The following is a 19,816-nucleotide window of genomic DNA, read 5'->3' as shown; positions in this document are numbered from 1 at the left end:
GGAATTTATGTGACATTGTTAGAGAGCTAAATTTATGCGTGAGTTCTAATACGTTGTTTCCAAATAACAACAAGATTTTTTTTTATAGAAGGAATTGGATTATGATTCCACCAGTTCAGACTATTGTTTAAAAAATGTAGGGGCCTAATTTGAAATTTTTATTTTTATTTTTTTGGAAATTATAATATACTATTTCTTGGTTGAAAAAAGTTAAAGTAATTTATTGCTGTTTCCCCCAACTGAATTTTTACTTTAGCTATTATGAATTTCCAATACCAGGCCAGGGCGTATCAAAAGAGGAAAAGAAGTGAGAGCAAATCCCACATCGCAAATAACGAAGCAGGATAATGAAGCAGCAGGTATAAATAATACTGGAGATCGAAGTTGTAACATACTTACCTGGACGGGGTCAATGGGCGATCATTAAGGTTCATGGCCTAGGGTTGTGACCTCCATTGCACTCTGGAGGGGTGCTCCCCTAAGGTCTCCTCAAGTAGGAGAGCCTACGTCATAATTTGTTGCCGTGGGGGCCTGCGTTCGCGCGGCCCCTATCAATTCCAGTTTTAATTTCCTTGTTGATCAATAGTTGGGCTTTTCTGTGTAGATGATAAAAATGTTCTTTAATGTCTTAAGCTGGCTGATTGTAGCAAGAGGTGAAGTTTTCCTACGCTGCTCAAGTTTATTCTTCTGAAGAAGCTTTTGGAGGTATCAGGTTTTTCGTATTTTTTCAGCAGTTAGTTTCTTGGTTTGTGTTTCAGCTTCCTCTTTCATTGCAAAAGTTAGGTTTGGGGCATGGTAAAGTTGCAGAGATGCCTTTCAGGTTTTCTTACCTCAAATTGGAAGTTGTTTAAAGTCTCTGTTGATTAGTAGGTGTGTCAAATAAGTTTTTGTTTGGGTATATGAATCACTAAAGAAATTTTTAGTTTCATCACATTGGTGCTTTTGAAAAGGTCATGGAGATCTGATACCAAAGACAAATTACTCCAGTGTTTCTTTTTCTTTTTTATAGCTTTTCTGTGAAGTTAATTCAATGAAATAGGCTTGTTGTATTTATGCATCTGTGCATTTCGTGAAGCTGAATAACGATGGAACTTGCAATATGCATTTGGTAAATTGTGATAGTTGGCTGAATTTTCATTTTCGTGAGGTAATGCACAGTTCAAGCCAGAAACCGTTCCTTCATTGAGTTATATTACATTATGATTCTAAGTGATCTTTCTGTGCTTCATGGTCACAGTTCACCTGTAATGTCAGAATTTTAGAACCATGAAATGTTAATTATCTTGGTGTCCCTGATGTATTTTTTGTTTTGTTTGCCTCTTCATACCAATACCATATCTTCTGAGAAAGCGTTCCTTCGGTGAGTTATATTACATTGTGATTCTAAGTGATCTTTCTGGGCTTCATGGTCCCAGTTCACCTTTAATGTCAGAATGTTAGATCCATGAAATGCTAATTATCCTGGAGTCCCTGATGATGTACTTTTTGTTTTGTTTTCCTCTTCATACCAATCAATCTTTACCATATCAGGCATTTCAATTGGAAGTGTCAAAGTGGGTTATCATGTCCTAATTGTGTTATATGATCTATATATTTCACATTATTATATATGGTACAAATGGAATTAAAATGTACTTGTATCAAAACAGATCATGTAAATTTTCGTATTAGAAATTCACAACCCTAAGTCCAAAGAAGCTAATGTTTTTAGTCTTGAAACCTCTCCAGCTCTGGAATGATGTTATTTAGCCAAATCAGAAAAAAGATGTGCTCCATAAGGCAATGTCTATGTCTTCAACCAAGCATTAGATATGGTGCCTTTTGTAGAAGCGCATCCTCTGTTGATCACTTAGGGATTGGTTGTTGGCTGACCAGAGTCATTATGTTTTGTTTGCTCTGCATATATGGCAATATTCCTTTTTAATCTGCATGTACGAAGAAATGCAAATGGGATCGCATTGAGTAGCGGATACAGCTGCAAATTCGTTTTTTCATGAGAAAACCAAGCACAATCACGTTGACATTGATTGTCATATGGTTCGGGATCACTATGTTTCTTGTCTCTTAATAGCTTTCAAATAATCCATGTGCTGTGCAACCTTGGATTCCTCGTTGGCCTATTGCTCAGTTAAGTGTTTGGAGGTATAGTCATTTTTCTTATTTTCTCAGTATCCAAACAGAGGGCGAGCCTTGGCGCAACGGTAAACGTTGTTGTCGCGTGACCAATAGTGCGACCGGGCCGCCTTTTTTTTTTTTTTTTTTCTCAGTATCCAAACAAATACTATTTCCTGTTGATGTATTATTCAATTTGGATAGGATGTTATTTTGCTTTTCTTTATCGATTAGGGTTCATGGCTTAGTCATTTGTGATTCAACTTCTTCTTTCATTGCTTTACTCGGCTTTGGGAATTCAAAGTTGTTTAAAGTCTCTTTGTTGATTAGTAAGTGCTAAAAGAAGTTTTTGTTTGGGTATATAAATATAGTTTCATCACATTGATGCTTTCGGAATGGTCATGGAGATCTGAGCCATGTTCTTGTTAATTGCTGTAACAGAACCAAAATATTAAACGGGAGATGTAAAAGTCTCCATCGACCAAAGAACAAATTACTTCAGTGTATTGTTAGACAATATTTATTATGTATACATTGCCTCACATATATAAAGAATCATATAGTTCTCTAATTTATCAAATCAGAAAGAGTTGTGCTCCTTAAGGCAGTGCCTTTAAGGCTTGGGTTAGTTATTGCAGAGGGACATATGCCTCTCATAACCTTGACCAAGCATTAGATATGATGCCTTATATAGAACTGCGTCCTCCATTGATTACTTATGGATCGGTTGTTGGCTGACCAAAGTCATTATCTTCTTTTTGCTCCGTATATAATGGCAATGGTAATTATTATTCTATATGTAGGAAGAAATGCAAATGCCATTCCTGAGAAGCGTATTAACAAAATCCATTGACTATTACTGGGAATGTGAGTGATTGATTAAAAATCTAGCCCTATGAAGATCTGGCTGGTGGAAAAATAATCCATTAGTGGATCCTTGATTTATTATGGCTGAATACTTATGAGCAGAAATGCATGTGTCAGTTCGTGGATGCGATGTGGTTGTCTATTCCTTGTAATTTTATTCTAGTATGCCTTGTGATTATGTGTGAACTAATCATTAGTTGATACAAGCAGTGATTGAGATATACTTGTTTACTTCTCCTGCTCTTCTTAATCGTAGCTGATTTTCTAGGGAGTTCATTAAATTATTATTGTGCACACATCTACTATCTGAATCTTGACGATTTGTTGATCCGTTGTGTCTTCTTGAACTGATCTTTACATTTTGATCTAGTTTCTTCTTGCTGATGCTTATATTTGGTTTTTATAATGAGGTTCTGAATATGTATTCTCCATTCGAGCAGCCTCGTTCATCTCTAGTTTCAGTTTTTCTTTTTGGATTCCGTATCCTTTGAAGGATGTATTAAACGATGAGCCAAGGATGAAGCTTTTGTTCTACCATTATTTATGTGTTGAAGCTTGTTCCTTCGCGCTAAGTGTACACAAGATTTTCTCTCGTACCGTAATACCCAGCGTGCAATTCTATTTTAGGTTTAATACTAGCGCGTCAAAACTGATCAGCAATTCGCCATATAAGCAGTAAGCACAGTTTATTCGGTTCTCGTCCAACTGTCAAGTTTATTATTCTCTAGAAGCCTTTAAGGTATAGTCCTTTTATTATTCTCCAGTATCCATACGTGTAGCTTTATGTATACTTCTTGCTTTGTTTGCTGTCTTTTTCATCCTTTTTATGAAATCTATTGTTAGTTTGTTTATTTATTATGGTAGGCTATTACTTATTCTGCATTTCTAGGAAGATGATATTCGAATAATCACTTAACTCTCTTTATCAATCTGGTTACGATACTTAGTGTTAGGCACTATGTTAAGGCTTGATTGCTTACTGTACTGGCTTTGTCGTTAATGTTTCAGCTTCCTCTTCATTACTAGACAGTCTTGGGGCATTCCAAGGTCAAATTGCGGAGACGCCCTTTAAGTTGTTTAAACTCCCTTCGTTAACTTTTAGGCGTTAAAAAGAAGTTTTTGCTTTGAGTATATAACTAAAGAAGTTATAGTTTCATTAGATTGATGCTTGTGAAATCAAGGCACTTGAAATCATGGTTATCTGATGCTTGTTCATTTGTCAATTATTTTAACAGAATCAAAATATTAGTCTCTTTCGAAATGATACAAACGGACACATTACTTTAGATTTGCTTTCTTTACCTTTTTCTAAAGTTAATTCAGTGATTCAGGCTTGTGTATAGTTATATTTGTGCATATATGTAGCTGGTGGAGCTTAAGAATGATGGAGTTGGCAAGCTGATCCCTGTTTTGTGCAAGCTGGACTACTCTTTGATTTTTCTTCAGCTTGAAAGGGTTGTAGTAATTGAAGAAGAATGAAGCAGCAGCAGAAGCAGACCATAAGCTACCATTTTGGCAGGAAATTTAGTTTGTTATTTTGCTCACATGCATGATCTTGTTATTTCATTTTGGGCTTAATGTATAATTACGGCAAATTATTAGAAGCATCTGTCAGAGAGTAATATAAGATATATGATTGGGCCTTAACTATCAGTTCGAGCTTTTAGTTCAATCGGTTCCATGACATGGTATCAGGTCCGCTAGGACCAGACGGTCGAGGGTTCGAGTCCCGGCAACCTCATTAATTTGTGGAAATAAAACACATGGCGGGATGGGCCTGTGTTGTGCACGCTGCAAGCCCAAGGGGCATTTGCGTGTGGGGGTGTGTCAGAGAGTAATATAAGATATATGATTGGGTCTTAACTATCAGTTCGAGCTTTTAGTTCAATCGGTTCCATGACAGTATCTGGTTTCTCCATGTCAAATGGAGGATCTCCAACTCGTATAATTACACCTTTTATTTATACTTGACCTATCACATTTTTAAACTTAGTAACTTTTTGCCGTTTGACACCCTTATTTAGTTCTCTAAGACCCTGATTTGATTGTCAATTTTATCACATATCTAAACTATAAATACAACCCAACAATGTCAACACATTCCATGATCAGACACGAGAGATTGTTTATAGAATTTGCTTTCAATGCCGTATAATAGTTTTTATATTAATTTCTAAACATTATGCACGTAAATGCTAATTGGATTTGAGCGATAATACATGTTTGTCTTATCATTTGTTGAAATTTAGTCAACAAATGAGGTTGTTAGGAATTGAATTCTCGACCTATTGGTCTAAGAGACTCAAGTGTATGTAATACATGTCTATCTTACCATGTATTAAAATTTAATCACTAATTAGGGTTCATAATTTAAATAAAGTTTAAATCTAAATAGATAGTTAACTTTTTTTTATTAATTTCTTACATAATGTATTCTGTACAATTTTTCAGAATATCTGCTTTTGTAAGAACAATTTTTTTTATTAAGAGTATTTTGATTAAATTTTGATAATGTACGAGAAAATTCGTTTGTATAGGATTTGGTAGTCTGATTAGGAAGATCTAGATAGCAATTATAAGCAATTATAAGGATGTATTTGGTTGTCCTAAATAAGAGATATCACTCTTGTCCTACAAAGATAAGGTTTGGTTGGATCCGATGAAGGATATTTTTACGCTGAAGTCAGATCTGGTGTAAAGAGTCATGAATAAAGAAAATAGTAGAGTAACGCTAAGATCGATAAAGTTACATTTGTGAAGAAAGTTGGACCTTTTTAGGTAGGAGTGGTGACTCCTAATGTAGACAAGGGTAATCTGACTCTGAATCATTATAAAGAAAAGACATAATATATCTGACTAGGGGAATAATCTATTATCCCTGAGGATACCATGTTCGATTCAATGGAAATATATCCGATGAACTTCGATGTGGATTATCACTATCACGCTCACCGCACCAATGATAACGTAGTGGGAAAATTTCACTGTAGGGGATCCAATTGTGTTCTTATAAAGATCTGACATAGTTTAATTAAGACAAGATCTCCACATATTCACATGTGTTATTATAAGTACAATAAAAAAATAAAGGGATAATTACTAATCTAACCCAATAAAGGACCTCAATTTACATATCTAACCCACATTGCTTCCATTTTACCAAATTAGACATTTAAACTCATTTTGGACAAAACTACCCTTATTCTTATATAACAACCATCTCCTCCTTCCCTTTCATTTACTTTCACATTCTCACAGCAAAATTCATCAACTCAACCCAAGATCTAAGCACATCCATACTCCATTCAAGTTCATGTAAATCTTCATTTTTCATACACATTACTAGAAATACACAGTTGGTATTCGAATGCATCTGTTTGAATCTTGACATTTTTCGATTCCGCCATTGTCGCCCGATGTGTCGCATTCTGGTGCTCAAATGCGACACAGAGAATCAAATGCGACAAGGACTAACATATAGCTTGTCGCATTCATAGCCATGTCGCATTTGCGGTCGCATTTGGCGGTCGCAGTTGATGTAGCATGTCGCATTTGGCGGTCGCATTTTGGTATAGCTTGTCGCATTTGAGTCACATTTTGGTGTATCATGTCGCATTTGAGCATCATTTACATATGAATTGGCTTTATTATGTTTTGATCACGTGTCCATTTTACTAAATGTAGAAGTATGTCAACCAAAGAGAGGTGTACATGTTTTTTTATCTTGGAACAGACTGTGGACCACAGAAGGAACTGTGATGACATACGTGGGTGGTAAAGCAAAGTTGTTGGTTTTGCCAACAGAGATTGACTTGCAAAAGTTGAAAGAGAAAGTTTATGGTGCACTTCGCGTTGATTCAACTTCGTATGATCTCCAAATGTCCATGAAGGCGACATATGGTCCAAATAAACTGCGTGGTGGGATAGCACATATTGATGACGATGAAGATGCCATGGGATTCATAGAGTATTGCCGAATGAATCCGACGATTTGATTCCATTGTATGTTACTCTAAACATGCGAACAACAGAAGCTTCAGCATTGCGACCTAACAAGGATGGACATGTTAACAAGGATGGACATGTTGGTCAAAGCAAACCAACGGAAGTAGTAAGTAATGATCCCACCATCGAACTGGATGCTCCTATACATGGTAAGGATGACAACGATGGTGGAAATGGTATCGATTATCAGAACTACAATAGTGATGATTATCTGAATAATGATAATCATGATCATTATGATGAGCATTATGATAATGATTATTGTTACGATAATGGTGACAATGTGGAGAATGAAGATATCACTCTGAATGAAATTCCTGTTAAAAGTGTTCATGAAACAGCTAAGCAATCTGCATGCGTCCAACGTATCCCATATGAGGATGGTGATGAAGATAGAATGAAAAGGATGACTGATCCATTTCGATGGTGTCCAAAGCCATGTGATGTGCCCGTGAATATGATTGCACCTAAGCAATCAAACAGAGGGACTACTTTGAGGGTCAATGATATATTTTCAAACAAAGTTGAATTGCAAGATTCACTTGAAAAATATGCAATTGAAAATTCGTTTGAATGGAAGGTTTACAAATCAAACAAGTCTTTGTTTGAGGTGAAATGTAAGGATGTGGACAAATGTAAATGGAGGGCTAGAGGGATCGTCATTCCAGGTTCCAATTTGTTCAGGCTTTCAAGAATGGATGGTATGGACATGCACACTTGTGGGAGAGATCAGATATGTCCGCACCATAGGCAAGCGGGGAAACATGTTGCAGGGATACTACTCCGAAATAGGTTTGATTTGGAAAATCAGGTGCATCGACCAAAGGATATTGTTTTTGATTTTGAACGAGATTTTTCTGTTAATCTCTCTTATATGCAAGCTTGGAGAGCAAGACACTGGGCATTGGAAGCGCAGAGTGGTTCGCCGGAAGAATCGTTCATGTTGTTACCGGACTACTGTGAGATGTTGAAGAGTACAAATCCGGGAACCGTGACACATATAGAGACAGATAATGATGATCAATTTAGATTTTTCTTTATGGCTATGGGTGCTTCATTGAGAGGTTTTAAACAACATATTCGACCTGTCTTAGCCGTTGATGGAACTTTTCTAAAAGGTAAATATCCCGGCATATTATACATTGCAGTTGCCATTGATGGGAACAAAATGATCTTTCCTATTGCATTTGGTGTTGGCCCGAAAGAAAGTAATGAATCATGGCTTTGGTTTATGAATAAATTGAAAGAGTGTCTGCACGATGTTGAAGATCTAGCCATTATATCAGATCGAAATTAGAGCATTATACATGTAGTTAATTTGGGTTTTTCCTAATGCTGTACATGGGGCATGCGCTCGTCATCTACAACAAAATGTGAAGGCCAAATTTTGTGGAATTCGTAAGATAGATGAGGCATTTTGGAAATGTGCAAAATCCTATCGGGTATCTGATTTTGAGGAAAACTTTGCAACACTTCGTTCACTACATTCTGGTGCTACCGACTATTTACTGCAAGTTGGAAAAGAGAAATGGTCACGTGCATTCTTCTGTGGTCATCGGTATAACATTATCACCACGAATGTTGCAGAATCATTCAACGCGTTAATGGTGGAGGCTAGACGTCTACCAATAACAATGTTGGTTGAGTTCATACGCATGATACTACAGAAATGGTTTTACGAGAGGCGTACAGAAGCAGGTTATAAACGTGTCTTTTATTTTATTTTATTTATCATACATAACTATTTATGAGATTAATATGTTTCTGCAGAAGAACGTGTGGGGTATTTGGCCAAGTTGCCGGAAAAAAGATGATAAAGCGTGTAGGGGCAGCAGTACGTTGTTCGTATTTCCCTATGGATAATCACACCTTTCAAATCGGTGATCGGGTAAAGGGGGGATTTGTTGATTTAAATGCAGGAACATGTACGTGTAGGAAATGGCAACTAGCACAATTTCCATGTGAACACGTATGCAAAGTTGCTTCCAAACACGGGATGGACAACGCCTATAGATGGGTGCATCGTTACTACACCAACGAGTCACTTAAGTTGGCATGGGGTGACTCGATATATCCACTTGGTCACCAATCGGAATGGAAAATGAACGAGAATCCTATGAAGGTGCTTCCTCCTAAGAAGGAGGGGCGGTCTGCTGGTCGACCAAAAAGTCAGAAAAGAAGGCCATCAGTGGGTGAAGATGTAATTCGCACAAGGTGTAGCAGATGCGGGAGCATCGGTCATAATCGTTTGAATTGTCCATCCATGCTTCCAAACACTACACGGCTTCCTAGTGTAATCTCAAGTTCAGCAAGTTGTTCTAACACTACTACCTCAAAGCATTTATGACCGAGTTGATTAATATCATTTGTCCTTAACATTGTGCTTGTTTTAAGACTTTATAATTCTATGGGGCAGCCAACTTTACTTTGTTTTTTCAGAAAATTCCTTTTTGAATATTACTTGTCGCATTTGAGCGCATTCCAGTCAAATGCGACAAGGTTAGAAACAAACCTCGTCGCATTTGAGTGTTGAATGCGCTCAAATGCGATTCAGAAAATTCCCTTTTGAATATTACTTGTCGCATTTGAGCGCATTCCATTCAAATGCGACAAGGTTAGAAACAAACCTCGTTGCATTTGAGTGTTGAATGCGCTCAAATGCGGTTCAGAAAATTCCCTTTTGAATATTACTTGTCGCATTTGAGCGCATTCCATTCAAATGCGACAAGGTTTTTAAATGAGAACATACAACACAATAGACTTACATAAATAAAACATAATATACAACAAAAAACATGCTATTACAATATGATTTGAAATCTAACAACCGTCCATGAAACAACTCAACTGCAAGGCGCAAACGGAAGAAAGTGCCATCCGTAGAGTTGTATGGATATACATATGAGTCATCATGTGGGAGATCATGTAATCCACTTAAGACTTGTGCGTTTATGCAAGTCCAAACACCACAGTCATTTGAGCCGGACATTTGTTGTGGCACCCCTGTAACTCTACTCCAAGTGATCATCCGTCTCACATTTTCACGCCCATCTACAAAATAGCCGCTCAATTCCATGACTCTAACAATGACTTGTAAGGGTGTTTGGAGGAACGCATCCAAAGGTTGCTTCGACATGTTTGAGATAAGGCTGTCATTTATGTGCAGGTGCATAGACCGCAACTCTAACACTCCTAGGATCCAGTGCTCTTGCTTGTAGTTGATCGGAATGAACAATCTTTTCACTGTGTGCCAAGGGCAAACAAAATTATCTGTATCACCTTTTACTCTTTGTATGAAATAGTCTTCACTATCCCACCCCGGTTCATTAAACCCCTTCATATACATGGCTTGGCCCATTAATCCAACAAAATCTGTATCAATTGCAGTCCATTCTGCATCCACCTCATTTTGTACTGACTGTCGTCTCAGTAAATAGAACCAACCAGTGATATGCTGCAACAGTGATTATGTAACCCTTTAATACTATAGTAAAAGACACCTAATTACAAATGAAAAGGGAATATTGGATAGATTAATGTTACCTCATTGCATATATACGTCCCATCGGCCCGAAGGGTATTGAAAAACTTTGGTTCAAGCAGGTACATATCTAAACCACCCAAACGTATTCCCTCAGTTGATTCAGGCCCGTTGAGCCACGCATCTAGCTCCTCTATCAAACATGCATCTATTCGGTGGCGCTGATCATCAACATTACAAATAACTAGTCTTTCCTCAAACCCGCCAATGTATTGGCCACCATATAAGGCTAATGGATCGGTGAACGGTGAATTCAAATACTAGCTCATCTTAGGAACCCATTTACCTTTTCCACCTGCTCTCCCTCTACCTCTAACTCTGCCTCCACCTCGGGTTGGAACTTTACCTCCTCGGGTTGGACCCTTATCTTCACCTTTCCCAGTCCCTCTACCCCTCATTGGACTTTTATCTTCTTTTATGGAAACCACCTACAAAAGGAAAAATATGGTAATGAGCTTATCTCCTTGAAGCTTTCAGGTAATAGCCTGTCGCATTGGAGGTGAATGCGCTCCAATGCGACAAGAATTCAGGTAATAGCCTGTCGCATTGGAGGTGAATGCGCTCCAATGCGACACGCATTCAGGTAATAGCTTGTCGCATTCCATTTGAATACGCTCTAATGCGACAAGCTTTCAGGTAATAGCTTGTCGCATTTGAGCGCATTCCATAAGAAAATGCGACCCAGAGATACGATTTCATGTATAAATTCAACCAACTTCTACCTTTTGGACTTCTTGGACTTGCTGCAACTTTGGTGCAACCTCTTTTGGCACTTCATGGACAACCTCCCCTACTTGGGCAACTTCCTCAGGAACAGAATCATCAAGATGGACAACTTCATCGGGCACAGAATCGTCTAATACGACAATAACACTCTGGACCTCCTCTCGATTTCCACCCCTATTAACCTCATCGCCCTCCTTTTGAACGTTTGCCTCCTTCTAAACGTTTCCATCTTTACTTGACTCCTCCTGAACCATAACAGCTGCCTCTTGCTCCTTTCCATTACTTGTCTCCTCTTGGACCATGCCTACCTCCTCCCGAACAATACTGGTCTCAGCCTCCTCATTCTCCCGATTAGTATTGGGTCGACCCATCGCCTTTAAGTCTTTTATATCCCCCTCAATCAATGATACTCGTTCCTCTAGGCTGCCCAACCTACTACCGACCTTGCTAAATTCTCCTTTGCACCACCTATGATGCCTATCAAGCACATCCATCAAAACTTTCTGAAGTTGATTTATCTCGGTCGTTTGTGACCGTGATGCAATGATATATCTATCAACTTCATCATCCCCTTCCTCATCATCTTCAGCTCCCTCACCACCCTCTTCATCATCACCTCCCTCTTTAACATGTCCCTTCTCACCATCACCCTCCTCATCACCTTCCTCCTCCTCATCACCTTCCACTTCCTCACCTTCAACCTTCTCCTTACCTTTCCCTATTTGGGCAAATATTGCATCTATATCAACTTCACGTCCTTCAACATGGTCCACCAAATACGTGTACCAATCGAACTCTTTCTCTTTATCCTCGACCATAAGACGCGCGTCTAGAGGATCACCAACCTTACATTGCAAAAAAATAGCAGTGTATTGGTAAACAAATACAAAATAAATGGAAACATACAAATCTCATTCCACTTACAGAAAATGTTTCTCCGACTGCTTTGTTTGAGGGGACTATTCTCTGGGTCCATCTCAGCAAACGTGGAAGTGGGTTGCCACTTCTCCTTGTGTAATATGCATGAGTCACATTCCACAACTCAAGAATCCAACTCTGCAAATAAGAGGTATCCCTTGATAAGAATTATAAACTTGTCGCATTCCATTTGAATGCGCTCGAATGCGACAAGGTTAGCAACCCAACCTTGTCGCATTCTATTTGAATGCGCTCAAATGCGACAAGTTTAGCAACCCAACCTTGTCGCATTATATTTGAATGCGCTCAAATGCGACAAGTTTAGCAACCCAACCTTGTCGCATTTGAGCGCATTCAACACTAAATACGACACAGATGTAACTTTGGTGATCGCATTCGGGCGCATTTATACACCAAACATATATACACAAATCATACCTGGAATACGTGTGCAAATCCGATAAGTTGATATGGAACACGTTTCCTATTTCCCGCTGCATTTGCCTCTAATTGTTTCAGTCTTTTGCTAATGGCCCAGTCCAAGAACCTATATGTCTCCTCCCAAGCCAACGTACCCCATGGAAACTCATTAAACAGTCTTGGATAATCTGCAAGATCCAAAACCCAATCCTTTGCATGCCTATCGTTAGCATTGTCCAGTACATTGCCATGCACAAAGTACAACATGGCAATCATCACAGCATCTTGGTTAAATCTGTCAGTCGCATCCTTCTTCTTCCATTCTATACTTTGCAAAACTTCCAAGAAGTTAATTGTCGTTATTGTCTCGTATTGCTTGAAGTACTTATTTCGCAACCTATGTGGCATCTCTAATTCAGACATTCTTTCCATGAATTCTCCCATGTTTACCCCAAACCTTAAACCACTTATCAGGCCAAAATCCCAATCTCCAAACCTCATATCAACTCCCCTCACCTTGAACCACATCTCACTGTGTTTACTTTCTTTATGTTTAATCTCTCGCGATAGGACATGATGAACTATTCCAGGAGAGAAACTAGCAATCTTCATATCCAAATATTGACCAAAACATGTTTTCCTATACATTTCTAACTGCATTTCACTCAAGTACTCCTTTATCATGACCCCAGAATCCACATTAAACCTCACTGTTACTTGAGCATCCAAAGCGGTGCCTTGGGATATTTGAAAATGGAACTATGTTTTCCCTTTTTGGCTTCCCTGGGATCATGCTGTAACAATTTTAAACATACACATATTAAATTCACTAACAAATCTAACATATTCTATGTATAATTCCTTGTCTCACTTACAATCTTGTCGCATTCGTCTGTGAATGCGCTCAAATGCGACAATATTCAAGGATGTAGCTTGTCGCATTTGAGCGCATTTAGGTAATAAATGCGACAGTTTAAGGTAATGGCTCGTCGCATTTGAGCGCATTTAGGTAACAAATGCGACGGTGTTCACGTAATTGAATGTCGCATTTGAGCGCATTTAGGCAACAAATGCGACCATATTTACATACAGTTAAAATATGATCGCATTCGAGCGCATTCGAGCTTCATTAATGGCGAAAACAACAAGGAAGAAGATGATGCATGCTTACCTTATGTTTCGTCCGTCCTTCCTCTTCGTTTGCCGCCGCCGTCGCCTTTCGTTTTCTCGCCATAACCTCCGCGCGCAGTAGATGAAAACAGGCCGAGCCAAGGTAGGAGATGAAAATAAAAATGAAAATGCAGAGAAGAACGACCGGATTATATATAGTGATGAATTCAAAACGTAAAATGCAGTTGAAACGAACTGAAACCGAAGAAGATGAACCACAATGAAGTTGAATGGGAAAGGTCAGGTGAGGAAATTGAAGTGGAAGCAGCGGGAGGTAGGAGATGAACGTTCAAACTAAAATAAGGGTAGTTTTGTCCAAAATGGGTTTAAATGTCTAATTTGGTAAAATGGAAACAAGGTGGGTTAGATATGTAAATTGGGGTCTTTGATTGGGTTAGATTAGTAATTATCCCAAAAATAAAAAAAACTAACAATTTCATTAGATTAAAAAAATTTATGTGTTTATAATAATGAAATTTTGTTAGATCTACTCTTAATGAAACTAGAAATTACCTTCTCTATAAAAGTTCCAACATTACACATACTTTTATACATTTATACGTGGAGTTTAAATTTGTTTTGCACCCCACGTCTTGGCCACATGGATACAGGGAGAACTTATATGACATTGTTGTGGGTTAACAACAAATTTGCTTTATGTGAACTCTACCCTTAATAGAGCCTGAAATTGCTCCATTTTGCTAACATTAAGGCTAAATTTGTACGACTTTATTTATGAAGTCTAAATATATTCTTTTTCCTAATAACCATATGACTTTTTTTTATTCTATTCTAAAGATAATGAATTCTATTTTTTTCGTAAACATAAAAAGAAAACACACAAAAAAGACTAAGGCAAAATCATCCTCAGAAAGCTAACACCCAAAAGGTCATCTAACAGCAGCTTTCGAACCTCATGTGGCAGGAAAGAAAGAACAGAGACTCCGAAGTCAAAATTATGAGCCATACCAGCTAAAAAATCAGCAACTTGATTCTGCTCTCGAAAAACATGACGAACCCGAACACACTCAAAATTCATGATAAGATACTTAATACCTTTAAAGAGATTCCGACCAATGCAACCAGCAATGTCATCTCCATTAAGAGCATCCACACTCTTAGAATTATTCGACTCAATCTCAATCAAACGGTAGCCCTTATTTGAAGCAAGAGAGATACCAGAGAAGAGCCCCAAAACTCCGCATCATAGGAGGACCCTTTACCAATCTTCTGATCGAAACCAGCCACCCAATCCCCATGACAGTCACGAATGACCCCGCCAACCGAAATGGATCCGTCACTCATCCTCGAGCCATCGGTATTAAGTTTGAGGCACTCCACAGGAGGTCTCACCCAGTGAACATTAGCCTCAACACGAGAAGGCCTACAACTGCCTTCCCTCGAGTTATTCCATGCCGCCTGAAAGTCATTAGCAGTCGAATGGATTACCAATAAAAAATTAGAGGGGATTTCCTCTTTTCTATCAAACACAAAATAATTACGCCACCGCCACAAGAGCCAGCAGCAAGTGATAAAAGTAATTTGCCAATTATTAATCGAGTTTAGCTCCTTATCCTAGAGACACCATGAAAACCAGTCTAGATTCGGTTTTGCAAAGAAGACAAACATCAGGCAAATCAGAACAAGATATCACCATACATTCCTATTCTGCTGACAGTCACGAAGCGTGTGAGTTATATTTTATTATGATTTCACCATTTTGCTGATTGGTGTTACTTTAAACTAATTGGTTGTAAAATAAATAAAAAAAAATAGGCTCATAATTTGAAATTCAATTGATTGTTAAAAAAAAGGGCCGTAATTTGAAATTTTTGTTTAATTAAAATATACTTCTTGGTTATTATTTCATAATAGCTACGGGTATTCCATCAAACGGAAAAAAAAAGCCAAGGATCCTAAGAACCAAAAAGAAAAAAAGGCAAAATAATTCATTGCTGTTTCCCCAACTAATTCTTTTAGCTATTATGCATTTCCAATACCAGGCCGGAGCGTATCAAGAGAGGAAAACTATTGAGAGAAAATCAATCCCACATCGAAAGTAACCAGCAGGATAATGAAACAGCAGAGTATAAATACAACTATAGATCGAAAGAGTAACATACTTACCTGGACGGGGTCAATGGGTGATCCTTAAGGCTCATGGCCTAGGGTTGTGACCTCCATTGCACTCTGGAGGGGTGCTTCCCTAAGGTCTCCTCAAGTAGGAGAGCCTACGTCATAATTTGTTACTGTGGGGGCCTGCGTTCGCGCGGCCCCTGTCCATTCCTAGTTTCAGTGTTTGTGCATTTCTAGTTTCAGTAATTTTGATTAATAGCAGTGCTTTTTTGGTTAGATAATGGTTATGTTCGTTAATTTCTGAAGCTAAGGGAAGTAGGTATCCTGATATGAGGTATGGTCGTGTTTCGCATTTTCTCAGCTTACTAGTTTAGTTTTGTTCATGTATTTCCTGATAATGTAATTGCTTCTTTTGCATTTTATTAATTAGGGTTTTTTATTCTGTGTTGGAGACATATTTTTTGCGTTTTTTTTTTTTTTATTAATTAGGGTTTTTATTCTTTCTATAGGAGACTGTGAAGGCTTGACTTATCACTGGCTTCTTCGCCGTTTTTGTTTCAGCTTCCTCTTTCATTGCTAAAGTCAGCCTTGGGCATCGAACTGTAAAGTTGCAGAGATGCCTTTCAGGTTTTGTTGAGAGTTGTTTGAAGTCTCTTTGTTGATTAGGTGTGAAAAATAAGTTTTTGTTTGGGTATATGAATCATTTAAGAAGCTATTAGTTTCATCTCGTCGGTGCTTGTGAAACTGTCATGGAGATCTGATCGTTCTTGTTAATTGTTGTAATAGAATCAAAATGTTAAACCGGAGATCTAATAGTCTCGGTCCAAATCATACCAAAGACAAATTACTCCAGTGTGTGCGTGTTTTTTATTTATAGTTTTTCTGTAAAGTTAATTCAATGATATAGGCCTGTTGTATTTATGCATCTGTGTAATTCAACGATGGAACTTGCAAATATGCATATGGCAAATTGTGATAGTTGGGTGAATTTTCATTTTCGTGAGGTGATACACAGTTCAAAGGTGTCAATCCTGAAACCGTTCCTTCATTGAGTTAAATTACATTGTGATTCTAAGTGTATAATCTTTCTGTGCTTCATGGTCGCAGTTCACCTGTAATGCCAGAACTTTAGATCCATGAAACGTTAATTATCTTGGAGTCCTTAATGAGGTATTTTTTGTTTTTTTCTGCTTCTTCATATCAGTCAATCTATACCATATTTTCTAAGGCAATTCAATTTAGAGGTATCCAGATGGGTTATTGTGTTCTAATCATGTTATGTGATTTATGTGTCTTAATCATGTCATGTGATCTATGTGATCTATATATTTCACATGATTATATATGGTACAAATGTAATTGTATTAAACGGGGTCATCTAAACCGTGTTGAGGTATTAGAAATTGACAGCCGTAAGTCCAAAGAAGCTAATGTTTTTAGTCTTGAAACCTCTCCAGTCTGGAATGATGTTGTTTAGCCAAATCAGAAAAAAGATGTGCTCCATAAGGCAATGTCTATGTCTTCAACGAAGCATTAGATATGGTGCCTTATGTAGAAGTGCTTCCTCTGTTGATCATTTAGGGATTGGTTCTTGGCTGACCAGACTCATTATCCTTTATTTCCTTTGTATCTATGGCAGTATTGAATATTACTCTGTATGTAGGAAGAAATGCAAATGCGATTGCTGAGAAGCGATTAAACAAAATCAAATTGTGTTTATTTGAGTTATTTATTATTGTAATGTCTGATATGAATGTGTGATTGCTGAGAAGCGTATAAGAATATCACGTTTTCTGGTGTTACTTGGAAGTTGTGGTAATAGACTGTATAGCTCTACGAGTTACCATGAATCGAACGGTGTAATTCCCTAAATTGATGCAACTTGTTCACTTCTCCTGTGAGTTTTCATTTCATCTTTAGTAGTATATGCCTTGTGATTATGTGTGAGGGATCCCAGTTCACCTGTAATGCTAGAATTTAGATCCATGAAACGTTAATTATCTTGGAGTTCCCTGATGAGGTAGCTTTTGTTTTGTTTGCCCCTTCATACCAATCATCTTTACCATTTCTGAGGCATTTTCAATTAGGAGTGTTAAAATGGGTTTTAGTGTATATTATATGAATGGAATACAAATAATAACTGTATCAAACTGTTTGTCTAAATCGTGTTGTTGTGTCAGAATCGTGTCGTGGTTTCAGAAATTCACACCCCTAAGTCCAATGAAGCTAATGTTCTTAGTTTGTAAACCTCTCTAGCTCTGGAATGATGTTTAGCCAAATCAGAAAAAAGATGTGCTCCATAAGGCAATGTCTATCTCTTCAACCAAGCATTAGATATGGTGCCTTATGTAGAAGTGCATCCTCTGTTGATCATTTAGGGATTGGTTCTTGGCTGACCAGAGAAGTCATTTATTTATTTTTATTTTTTGCTTTGCATCTATATGACACTGTTGGAATGTGATTGCTGAGAAGCCGTTAAACAAATCACATTGTGTTTTATGAGTGATTAGTTATTGTAATGTTTGATATGGACGTGTGATTGTTGAGAAGCTATGTTGCAGGGTAACTCTTCTTCGTTAGCCTTTCCGCGTTTCGTGTCCGTTTCTTTTCCATTTTCATTACCGTTTCCTACCTAAATTTTCTTAGAAATAACATTTCCAGCATCTGTTTCCGTTTCAATTTGCGTTTCCGTATCCATGCAAGATAGCTGAAGTGTATAAGATCACATTTTCTGTGTTACATGGAATCTGTGCTGATAGACTGTATAGCTCCATTAGTTACCAACCATGAACTGAACAGTGTAATTCACTCAACCAATAAATTGATGCAACTTGTGAGTTAGTAAACCTTGTGATTATGTGTGGAATAACATTCTCCTATGCCAAATCAACTTGTTGGATGATATATTCGAGCTGAAACCCTGAATGTTGTTGTGTTTGTCTAGTTGTCTATTTAAGTCGTGTTTATCGTGTCAGAAATTGTTTACTCTTTTATGCAATTGTGATTATTAGGAACTCTTTTATGTAAAAGTTCTTCAAGGTTGCTTGACACCATCCACTTGCTGCTTTCTGCTCTGTCACCTGTTCATATTCAAGTATTTCTGATGGATTTTCTACTGAAGATGGAAACTTTCCAGGAATGAATAGTCTCAAAACAATTCTTACTGTGATTCATGTTTTCTGGCAAGGATGGGCAGAGGAGAGAGTCCGACATTGCCGACACATAGAAGTATTTTTCCAGAAATTTCATATTCCATAGCTAAGCTTTTTCCAGAAAACTGACTAGCAAGTCTAGAAAGAAATTTGATTGATTCAGATGTTTTTCCAATTGATGTTCCATAAATGTATTATATTGCTTGAAGATTGAAGCTTCAGGAAACATTTCAAGATTTGAGCAACCATTGAGGTCAAGCAATGGCAAAGATTTTAGAGCCTTGGTGCTGGGAACACTCCTAATATTCTTACAGAGTTGCAAAATCAAATGCTTAAGGTTCTTCAGATACTGAATAGATGGAGTTACATCTCTTAAATTTATACAGCCTCCGACAATGTATAGTCGAAAGGTTTTGAGCTCTTGACAAGTCAGGCATTTCAATTAGACGTCTAGAATGTCAGAGTTCGATGACTGATAGATTTGCGAGATTCTATTCCAAAAGCAAGATTTTAAAGTACGAGGAGGGAATTATTGTGTACTAAATAGGTAATTACGAGGGAATTAGCGAGCCACAATCAAAAGCAGTTTAATTGCCTTTGATGGCGCCACACGCACCGTTCTGGCGTGTCTTACACGCGTCAGATGCAGCGCATTTGGCATCTGCAAGATCCATAATTTTCAAACTGTTTTTAAATTTTACATTTTCAAAGTGTGACAAATAAAGTAGTAATAGTTATTTCTTATACACACTTTAATGCTTTTACAAACTCACTTAATATTCTTAGTTGTATAGACAAGCAACACATCATTATCCAATTGCATTTTAGG

The 19,816-nt window shown here is 37.7% G+C and overlaps 2 long non-coding RNA genes and 5 other non-coding genes across 8 annotated transcripts; all 7 read left to right on the top strand.

Annotated features, from left to right (window-relative positions):
• Positions 1-391: 391 nt before the first annotated feature.
• On the top strand, positions 392-552 carry LOC136207779 (U1 spliceosomal RNA). Its single transcript, XR_010676906.1, has one exon. It is a non-coding gene; the product is annotated as a U1 spliceosomal RNA (small nuclear RNA).
• LOC136205374 (uncharacterized) lies at positions 411-4,586 on the top strand. Its single transcript, XR_010675918.1, has 2 exons — positions 411-705; positions 4,345-4,586. It is a non-coding gene; the product is annotated as an uncharacterized lncRNA (long non-coding RNA).
• On the top strand, positions 1,731-1,876 carry LOC136207815 (small nucleolar RNA snoR127). The gene has a single exon (XR_010676940.1). It is a non-coding gene; the product is annotated as a small nucleolar RNA snoR127 (small nucleolar RNA).
• Positions 4,587-15,681: 11,095 nt separating the features above from the next.
• LOC136207481 (uncharacterized) lies at positions 15,682-19,724 on the top strand. Of its 2 annotated transcripts, XR_010676632.1 has the most exons (3): positions 15,723-16,169; positions 16,345-17,005; positions 18,847-19,724. It is a non-coding gene; the product is annotated as an uncharacterized lncRNA (long non-coding RNA). The 2 variants fall into 2 exon arrangements; XR_010676631.1 differs by lacking the exon at positions 18,847-19,724 and having other exon boundaries at positions 15,682-16,169; positions 16,345-16,823.
• Positions 15,879-16,038, top strand: LOC136207866 (U1 spliceosomal RNA). The gene has a single exon (XR_010676952.1). It is a non-coding gene; the product is annotated as a U1 spliceosomal RNA (small nuclear RNA).
• Positions 17,294-17,439, top strand: LOC136207816 (small nucleolar RNA snoR127). The gene has a single exon (XR_010676941.1). It is a non-coding gene; the product is annotated as a small nucleolar RNA snoR127 (small nucleolar RNA).
• On the top strand, positions 18,094-18,236 carry LOC136207817 (small nucleolar RNA snoR127). The gene has a single exon (XR_010676942.1). It is a non-coding gene; the product is annotated as a small nucleolar RNA snoR127 (small nucleolar RNA).
• Positions 19,725-19,816: the final 92 nt, after the last annotated feature.

This window comes from Euphorbia lathyris, chromosome 9, assembly GCF_963576675.1.
Source record: "Euphorbia lathyris chromosome 9, ddEupLath1.1, whole genome shotgun sequence".
Lineage (NCBI taxonomy): Eukaryota > Viridiplantae > Streptophyta > Magnoliopsida > Malpighiales > Euphorbiaceae > Euphorbia > Euphorbia lathyris.
This window is presented reverse-complemented; position numbering and strand designations above follow the sequence as displayed.